A 10324-nucleotide genomic window follows, 5' to 3' on the forward strand; every position below is an offset into this window, starting at 1 on the left:
TTTCCCATGGGTGCCTCATTCGGGCTTGCCTGATGAGGTTAGAGAGGTCAGCCCTGGGTCACCAGGAAGAGAACAGTTTGGCCAAAGCACGGGCACAATTATGTTAAGCACCTACAGGTACCTGCTATAAAATATGTATTTACCCAGATGCATGATTCAGCCACTCCAATGTTCCCTGTAGTTTAGATTTGTACGTTTGATGTACCCTTCCTTCATAACCGTCATAAAATCGCACTAGTGCATGACTCACTTTCTTTCATTTACTCACATTTCAGGGATGCTAATTAACTTTGGCTACTAGCTCTCTTCACTAGATTGACTCAGGAATTACTAAAAGCAGCAAGCTCAAACACTGGACAAGTAAAGAAGGAGACACAAAATCCAATTTGGCTCCGTATCTTCTGGAATTGTGGTCTAACATTCTCTTATTTGTTAGAGCTCTCTGCTGGGAGGCCTTCTAATCAAAGGCAGAGGCTCTGGTATCCAAGTCCTTGATTTTGTTCAGCCAGTCTCAGCATAGCAGCAGTTCAATAATTGGCAGCTGTGACAGAAAGGCAAGAAAAAGAATGAAAGCAGTTTCTTCCTATTGCTCTATTTTATAATTATCTATACTATTTCTTACATGGCTTAAAATTGCATGTCTTTTTCCCTCCAAGTTTTAAGCACAGAAGTCACATGCGATCCAGCAATTTCACTCGTTGATATCTACCCAAAAGAGCTGAAACACATTTTGAAACAAATACATGTACATCCACGTTCATAGCATTATTCGTAACAGCCAAAACATGGAAAAGCCCACTGTCCATCAACTGATAAACTAATTGTGATATGAACGTCCGGGAGAAACTGACTCAGCCATGATACAAAATGAATACTAATGCACAGTACAACACAAATGAACCTTGAAAACATTATTCTAAGGGAAGAAGTCAGACACAAAAAGTGATAGCTGTATTGTCTGATTCCACTTACATGAAATACCTACAATAGGTAAATCATGAAGGCAGAAAGGAGATGGATGGCTTTCAGAGTTTGGAGGCAGAGAAAATGAGGAATGTTTATTTAACAGGTATGGGTTTTTCCTTCAGGTAATGAAATGTTTGGGAGCGAGATGAAAGTGGTTGCATAATGTGGTGAACATATCAAAAGCTACTGGATTATTCACATTAAAATGGTTCATTTTACAAAGGCCTGCGGTGAGTGTTGACACAATGTGATTTCTGCCCAGTGTTCTGAATGACAGCGTGAAGAAATTAAATGACGAGCGGGTACGTGCTGGTAGTAACCATGACTCTCATATGGTAGCCAGAAGTCTCATCAGCTAATTAGTAATGCATATAAGCGGATGAATGAGATTTCCACTACCCCCACTATTATCCAGTGAAACCACAGCCTGACAGAATAAGTGACAGGCTTGACAGAATAAGTGAAGGTAGAAGACTCTGTGAGCTTAGTGATGGATGTGTTAATTAGCTTGATAGGGGTAATCATTTATCAATGTGTCCATATATCAAATCATCACATTATATATCTTAAGTGTATACAATTCTTTGTCAACCATACCTCAATAAAACTGAGGGAAAAAAAGGCTAATTTTGTTACGCAAGAGCCCACTGTTCTAGTCAGATGTAAACTCAATAAAAAAGTTGCATATTTTCCAATTAAGAGTTATTGGGACTGGCAGGTGGCGTGTTGGCTAAGGATGCAGGGTTCCCACATGGCCAACCACGATTCAAGTCCTGGACCTGGTGGCTTGCTTTCTCACTTTCTCTCTCTCTCTCTCTCTCTCCTCGCACACACACACACACACACACACACACACACTCTTTCTCTCTCCTTACCCCTCTGGTCAAATTAAAATTAATAAATTAATTAATTCTTAAAAAGAAAAAGAGTTATTAAGGGCCAGCAAGTGGAGTGGTAGTTAAGGTGCTGGACTCCCACATGATTAACTGCAGTTCAAGTCCCAGACCTGGCAGCTTGCTTTCTCACTTACCTTCTCTCTCTTTGTCTCTCTTTGTCTGTCTCTGTCTGGTGAGCATGTTTGCCCTATAGCAAATTTTAAAAAAATAAATGAATAAAAAAGAGTTATTAATGCAGTAAGTAAATTATAAACTTGCATTCTTTTGCCATTTAGTGAAGTACACACCATGCCATTTAAATGTGATGCTAAAAACATTTAATAATCAGGAAGAAACGTGTGCTCCTGATCAGAGATGACACCTCCGTTAACAATGAGTTCAAGCCAGCTGAATGTCAGCCCTGCTAGAATCATTTTCTGTGTGTGCCATACATTGCAAATTGCCAGGCATGATCTCATTGAATTCTTACCAGCTACCCTGACACATAAATAAAGGAGTATTTCTTCAACTTTCCAAAGAAACTAAAGTCTATAAAGACTAAGTGATTTATTCAAGGTCATGCAAACATTTAACGACAGGACCAGGACTCACATTTAGGTGTTCCTATTTCAAATAAGAGCTTTTTCCTGCACAAAAGCTATGTCTCAAGACACCTTGGAGCAAGACAACTCAATGTTACAGATTTTTGGAAGAGATATTGATCCTCTAAGTGTTTTCATGGATTTTTAAATTATTGAAAGAGGGTAGAAAACACCAAATGAAGAAAATAAAAACAGATTAGACTGGAATAAGACTTAACTGGTATGGCCACATTATTAGAAACTGGTACTTGACAAGGTAGTATTTTTGAGAAATATATACTTTGGATATAAAGGGGCCAACACACACACACACACACACACACACACACACACACACACACACCTCACCTTAACATAATCTGATAACAGAGCAGTATCCAGGGTCCACCTTCATGAGCATGCAATCTGCCTGGTCACTCAGGGCTCCAGAGCCCTGCTCTTAGTTTAATGCTCTTAGTTTATTTGCCTTGAAATTAATCAGTTCTTAATAAGAAGTCGTGCTTTTGCATTTCACACTGGGTACCACAAATTAAGTAGCCAGAATGGCCAGTATGCAGCTACTTTTCATCCTATGTGGAAGAATCTTACCCATAATTCTTTATAGTTTACAAGGTATTTTTCAATAAATGATATTATTTAGTTAACTGATTAGTAATTATTTATATTCACATATTGACTCTTTTTCAACTGGGGAAACTGATCAGAGAGGATAGGAGACCTCAGAGACAGGTCCTGATACCTAGGGAAGGATTCCTTCTACAGCACCTGGTGCCTATCATTCTTCAGTGATAAGCTCAATGACACATCCCCAGAGAAGTGTTTCTTGTACCTAAACCACATGAAGAACTACCATTCACTCTCATTCCCACTTACTCTCAGTCATGTCACCCCCTGTATATGTTTTACACCACTGTCACATGATAAGTACTTCTTTCTTCTTTGTTCATTACCTTTCAACTCCACCGGAATATAAACTCCACAAAGGCAAGCATTTATGTGTTTTCAGCAGTATGTATTAATAGCACAGGGCCTGGCACCCAGTAGGCATTCAACAAGTTAGTTCTTAAATCAATGAAGAAGTGAGTGAGTAAGGGAATGTGTTTTCCTTTCCAGTAGACTTGACCATGCTGCTTGCTGCACTGGCTCTAAAACACTGCAATGTCCTTTGAACATGTGGCCAATGGGTGGATTTGTTGGAATGTATTAGTTTACAAATGTTTAACTATCAACTTACTTATCTACATACTCTGAAAATGAGATTCTAAGTGATAAAAAAAATGGCATTGAAATTTGGACTAAGCCACCTGTGCACATGGTACAGAATGTTCTCAGAGGCAACAGGACTCATGAATAATGAGACAGGCCACTTCCTGGACTTTACAACCTTCCTTGCCTGAGATTCTCCCTCACTTACAAACCTTTTGCCTACTGACCTGAATCTGTATTTGCTAGTCTCCCAAGTGAGATACCACATGCAATCCAAGAGAATGGCCTTTATTCTGAATCAGGGCTACCTCTGCACTAAGCCACTTCCACCTAGCTCCAGGCTAGAGCACTGCAATTTTATGAAAGAATGTAGTTAATACCATAGAGCATGAACTTTGCTACCAGCAGAGACCCTGACCAGAGCCCACAGTTCTATTCAGACTGTCAATGCTGGGCTGTTTCCCACCAGCAAAGCTGAATCAACAGACTCCAGCAGGAAGGCTGGGTTTATTTCACAGTAGGTAGAAATGTGTAGCTTCAACCCAGAGAGAACAATTTTTTTTTTTACCAACAAATCTACACATACCATCTATAAACACACACACACACACACACACACACACACACACACACACACAGATTACCTGAATCCAGGCTCATTGTACAAATTTAAATAGATAAGTATATAAAATAAAAATGTATAGGACCCTTTTCATCTTGGTCCCTCTCCCAAGTATCTTATTAACATTTTCCTTTTCCTCTCTTTTTTTTTTCTTTTTTGAGTTTTTATTGCTAGAGAGTGCTCTTCCTCACCAGAGAGAGGCAAAGTAGCAGAAACAGGGAGGGAGGAAGAAAGCACCTCTTCCGCCCATGGGATGTGGTCATACTGTAAAACTCTTTTCCTCCATTTATTCATCCTGTAGGAATTTGGGGCACACACACACAAGCATTTGACATGTTTCTGTAGCTACCAAGGCCAAGATTCAAACTGCAGTTGGCCACATGGACTACAGTTACCTTAACCACTAAGCCACAGGGCTAGACCAACTTTTCTAACATATTTCTCTCACTATTTTAGAGTATATGAGGGGACTTCAAAGAGTTTGTGAAAAGATAAAAGTAAAGTACAAGTTTATTTTGGTGCCAAAAAACAAACTCATACCTAGTTTTTTCATAATACACACTTTCCATGCACTTTCTGAAGACTCCTGGTATTCTCCTGATACTCTTTATGCATCTAAAAATATTTATGAGAGGCCAGCAGGTGGTGTGGTGAGTAAAGCACTGGATCTCCACATTGCTGACAGCAGTTCAAGTCCTAGCCCTAGCAGCTTGCTTTCTCACTTTCCCTTTCTCTCTTCTATCTCTCTGTCTCTCTCTGGTGAGAGCACATGCCCTATAGTAAATTTTTTAAAATAACGATAATAACAAACAATTCTTAAAAGATTTTTAAAACATTTTTGGAAGTGTTTGATTGTATAATATGTATGTTTTTATGAACTAATATTTCTAAAATTGAGCTGTATCTTACATGTGGTGGTTTGTTAGATTCAACAAAACACCAATTTTCTTTCATTCTTAGTTAAAAAGCTTATACTTTATGTATTAAAGTACTTATGTGTCTCTGAAGCTTGCTTTTCAAGGGAGTCCAAATAAGTTCTTTACATGATATTCTGCATTTTCACCACATTTATATCCATATTACTGTGATATGGTCAAGCTGTGGAATACAAGGTTATAGCTCTCACATCTTCAAATTGCTGCTAAATTCACTTTTGACCCCACACAAAGCGCCATAACTATGAAGATCCAAGTTCTTTATCCAAGTTTTTCACAGATGAGATAAGGAACTTGAGAGCCAGGTGTTGGTACTATAGTAATGCAATTGGACCCACATGGAAAAGGCTATGGGTTCATGTCTCTGGACATAGCATCTGTGCACATGTGTACCCTTGATCCAGGCCAGCTGAGATTCAGGCCCGCTAAAATGGGGGGTTGACTGTAATGTGAAGATCCTTGGGGATGCTTCTTTCTTTTTCTCTCTCTCAAAAGAAGTAAGCAGATATACTTTCTAAAGCAAAATTTCTATCATACTCTTGAGAGCACCCATGTAACTTGGAGGTAATAAAACATACTGGGTACATGTGTGTGCATTCCCAAAATTCTAAAATAAAAATGGAAGAGAAAAGATCGCTGTCATGTCCCTCCCCCAAGGGGGTGACTTCTCACTTTTCTTCTCTCTGTCTCTCTCTGGCAAGTGCACGCTCCCTATAGCAAACTTTAAAAAAAAAAAAAAAATAGCCTCTTGATAAATACTCACAGATTTGTGACCTCTTAATTACTCTTATAAACAAGTTTTTCTTGATTTTCTCATTTGTATAATTTATTTCTACTTCATCAGTTTCTGTCTCTTAAACTTTCTCTGGGATATCCAGGAACTTTCACCCCTTCTTTCTGAAATTGGATGTTTAGCTCTTGCTTTTAGACTCTCTTTTTGAATATAAGAATTTAAGACTATATATCTCTCAGTATAACCTAAATACATCCCACACATTTTGAACCCACAAGTTGTTATTATTTGTTTCTAAGAATTTCCCAATTTCAATGAATTCTTCTTTGATTCAGAGGTATGCCTTACCTTTATGAATGCATAGAACATTTTTAGTTACCTAGCTTAATTGCATTATAGTGAAAAAATGTGATAAGTATGGGGGTTAGATGATAGCATGATGATAAAATGTGATGCTCTGTGAAAATGCTCCATGTGGGAGAGTTGCTGATTCACCTCTAGAGCTCTCTCTGTGTGTACTAGGCCTGCATGTGTCCATAGTCTGCAGCTGACTAAAGTTGGGGGTGAATCAAAACATTGAGATCCTGTCAGGGATGCTGCCTCTGTGTCTCTGTTTCTCTCTCACATGTGGAAGAAATACACTTTTTAAAAAGGACTATGTTATAAAAGCACTGGTGGATAACACTTAGAGATATCAGAGCAGGCAAACACTTCTTAAGTAAGAACCCCTAAAGCACAGGCATTAATCTCCAAAATAGACAAACAGGATTACATCAGGTTAGAAAGTTTCTGCTCAGCAAAAGAAACAATAATTAAAGTGAATCAGCAACCCTCGGAATGGAAAAATATATTTACAAACTGCCTCAGATAAGAAGCTGATAACCAGAATATACAGGGAGCTCAAGTGACTTACCAGGAAAGCATGATCAGCGCAATTAAAAGATGAGCAAAAGAGCTGAACAGACACTCTCTAAGTAAGACATATCAACAACCAAAAAGTATATTTAAAAAAATGCTAAACATTCTTTATCATAAGGGAGATGCAAATCAAAACCACAATGGGATACCTGCTAACCCCGATCAGAATGGCTAAGATTTAAAAAATAAAAAATAATATGTGCTAGAGAGACTGTGGTGAAAAGGGAACTCTCCTACACTATTGGTGGGAATCAAAATCAGTACAACCACTATGAAAAACAATATGGAGAGCCCTCAAAGACTTGCAAATAGAACTACGCTATGATCCAGCAATTCCACTCCTGGGTATCTACCCAAAGGATAGGAATATACTCAGCTGGAAAAGGACTTGAACAACCATGTTTATTGTGACACTATTCACAATTGCTAAGACATGGAACCAATGTAAATGTTCATAAACAGATGATTGAAAAAGTGTGGCACATATACTCTATGGAATACTACTCAATCATAAAAAAAAAACAATAATACCCTGGCATTTGATAGAAAGTAGATGAACAGTGGATGAACATGGAAGATTTACTGATTTACTGCTAAGCTAAGCAAGCCAGGCTATAAAAGAGAGTCATCGTATATATACCAAAGTTCATGCTCTCAGAAACTGAAAGACTAGAAGATATAAAAGCATGGAGAAAAACTGTGGATACTAGAGACAGTGTGAAAGGTGGGTGGAAGCAGGGGAGGGTGAGAGGAAAGTAATCAAGGGGAAAAAGAAATAAATAAAGCATTTAAGGGACACAAAAATGGAAAATTATCTGTTGATGATAACGTGTTTGATAATATCTTTAACTGGATAATATCTTTAACTGGACTAATATACAGTGTATTCATGATGAGAAAATTCATTTTACAAGTTGAAATGATATATTGTGATTAAATATATAAAATAAATAAATTATTAAAAATGTATCTTCTGAATCAATAAAATAAAAAGCCACCTGACTTAAGAATAGGAACATCTTAATGTCAAGGAAAACATAAAACAATTAACCTACACAGTAAAAACATCAAGTATTATTCCTTTGAATGACAGACATAGATACTTTTCTTCCTGTCAAAGATTACAGTGTCAAGACTGCTGAAAAAAGACTTTGGAGTTTATCTTTATTAGTCTTTATTTTTCTTTAAATTCTATTTGCAGGTTGATCCCAACATAGTGAGAAATAACATGAAATGTAAGGATTTAGTTTACGTATTTTTTTTTTTTTTGGAGAGATTTTCACTGTAGGGCGCGTGCGCTCGCCAGACAGACAGAGAGACATAGAGACAGAAAGCGAGAAATCACCCCCCAGGGGGGATGGCCACGCCGCAATCCCTTCTCCTCCATTCTCCTCTCGGGATCTTGGGCACGCACGCACACGCGCCCGGCGTGAGTTTTAAGCCACCGGGTCCGGGACATGAACCGCGGTTGACTACGTGGGAACCCAGCGACATAGCCATTACGCTAACTGCTGGTTCCCTGGTTTACGTATTTTAACAGAAACTATAGCTCTTGAAATTCAGGGTGATAGAGATCCACTTTCCTTGATTTCCACATGATTTTATCATGAGAGGAAAGCCATTTTATCATTTCTCTTCTAAGCACAAGTGCACTTTAGATTGAATTTCCAAATATATCCATTAAAAGGAAAACAATTCTATCTGCCAAAAAGAGTCTGCCATGTCCTCTGGCCCTGGCAGACTGCGGGGGTAATTTATCCTTTCTAACGTAGCATTGATCACATTTCCTCCATCTGCGTAGGCATGTGGTGGATTCAAGAGCCTGTTAGCACTGCCTATGATAATCGAATCAGCAAACCCAAGTTCTTTTTTTCCTATAACATTTCTTACCTCTTTCTTCCCACTAATAAGATATAATAAGATGTGCCCAGCAAAGCTCTGGAGAACACATCATTTCAAGGTGCAGGAAGGTGACATCTCTGGGAAGTGGAAATTTTGAGTTCTTCTTGATGATTTTCCAAATTTATCTGGGTAAAGTTTTTACTTTGTTCCAAAGCAAGGTTTTCATTGTCATAAGTTATTCATAGCAACCAATTGCACTGTAATAGCAGTAACAATAATAATAATATACATCCAGGAAAGTCAAGGCATACACTTTAATCCTAAAGTAATTTGCCTCCCTTTTTGCTGCACCTGTCAGCATTTTTTACACAAACATCATTAGTTGCACAGGGCTATTGTCGAAATATTTACACCTTAAAATGAAAACATGTTTAGAAAGTCATAGTCTGCAAATTTTCTGATTGCCTAATGACAATTAATCTGGGATGCTGAAATACATCATATCAATCTCTGGATCACTCAGGTAGAGAGCTGAAGTACACTCTCTTAAATAAATAAAAATAGTTGGAGCTATGAGCAAAAAGATCTAAAAAACATCATCATAATTTCTAGGCTCTCCGGATACATATATGTTTTCATCATAGCCTTACATAAAATGTTTTAACTTGATGGTGATGTTAAAATATAATATAATTGAGATCAGCAGGTGACATGGTGTTTAAGGCACTGGACTCCCACATGGATAATTGTGGTTCAGGTTCGGGCCCTGGACCCAGTGGCTTGAAATCATGCTGGGCACATGTGCGTGAGTGACCAGAAACCCAAGAGGAGAGTAGAGAAGAAAGTATTGTGGCATGGCCATCCCCCAAGTGGATAATTTCTCACTTTACCTCTCTCTGTAACTCTCTCTCTCCAGTGAGCCCAATCACACTATGGCAAAAAATCTTAATATAATATATTTATAATGATAACAGTAACTTTTTTTATTACAAAAACACTGGATGTCCAGAGGACAGGAGACTGCTCAGTTGGAAAAGGTGCTTGCACATCAATGTTTATTGCAGCATTGTTCATAATTGCTAAGACGTGGAACCAACCTAAATGTCCACAAACAGAAAAATGAATGGGAAAAGTGTGGCATATATGCTCTATGAAATACTACTCAGCCATAAAAAATAACAAGACCCTGGCATTTGATAGAAAGTGGTCATATATGGAGGTTCTATTGCTGAGTGAAGCAAGCCAGGATGTGAAAGAAAGATATTGTACATATCTACTTAATATAGACCAACTATCCACACTTTTCGGTAGAGATCGAAATATTGGGGGGCATCAAAGCAGTGAAAGTAGTTATGAATGCTGAAGACAGTGTGAAACGGGGCAGGGGAGAAGGGAAGCATATAGAGAAGGATAGCAAGAGAACAAATAGAGAAGCATGACGTTAGTGGGACAGAAATGATTTATTACCTGTTGATGATAACATATATAGTATTCTCAACCGGTCTGGTCTGAGAAGTATTACATGTTGGGTAAATTTTTTATGTACGCCGAATGATATATAGTGATCGAATGTTTAAAAAAATGAGAATAAATAATAATAATCTGAAAAAGTTATGAAAAGCTAT

This window comes from Tupaia chinensis, unplaced genomic scaffold, assembly GCF_000334495.1.
Source record: "Tupaia chinensis unplaced genomic scaffold, TupChi_1.0 Scaffold000117_2, whole genome shotgun sequence".
In the NCBI taxonomy this organism is placed as follows: domain Eukaryota; kingdom Metazoa; phylum Chordata; class Mammalia; order Scandentia; family Tupaiidae; genus Tupaia; species Tupaia belangeri.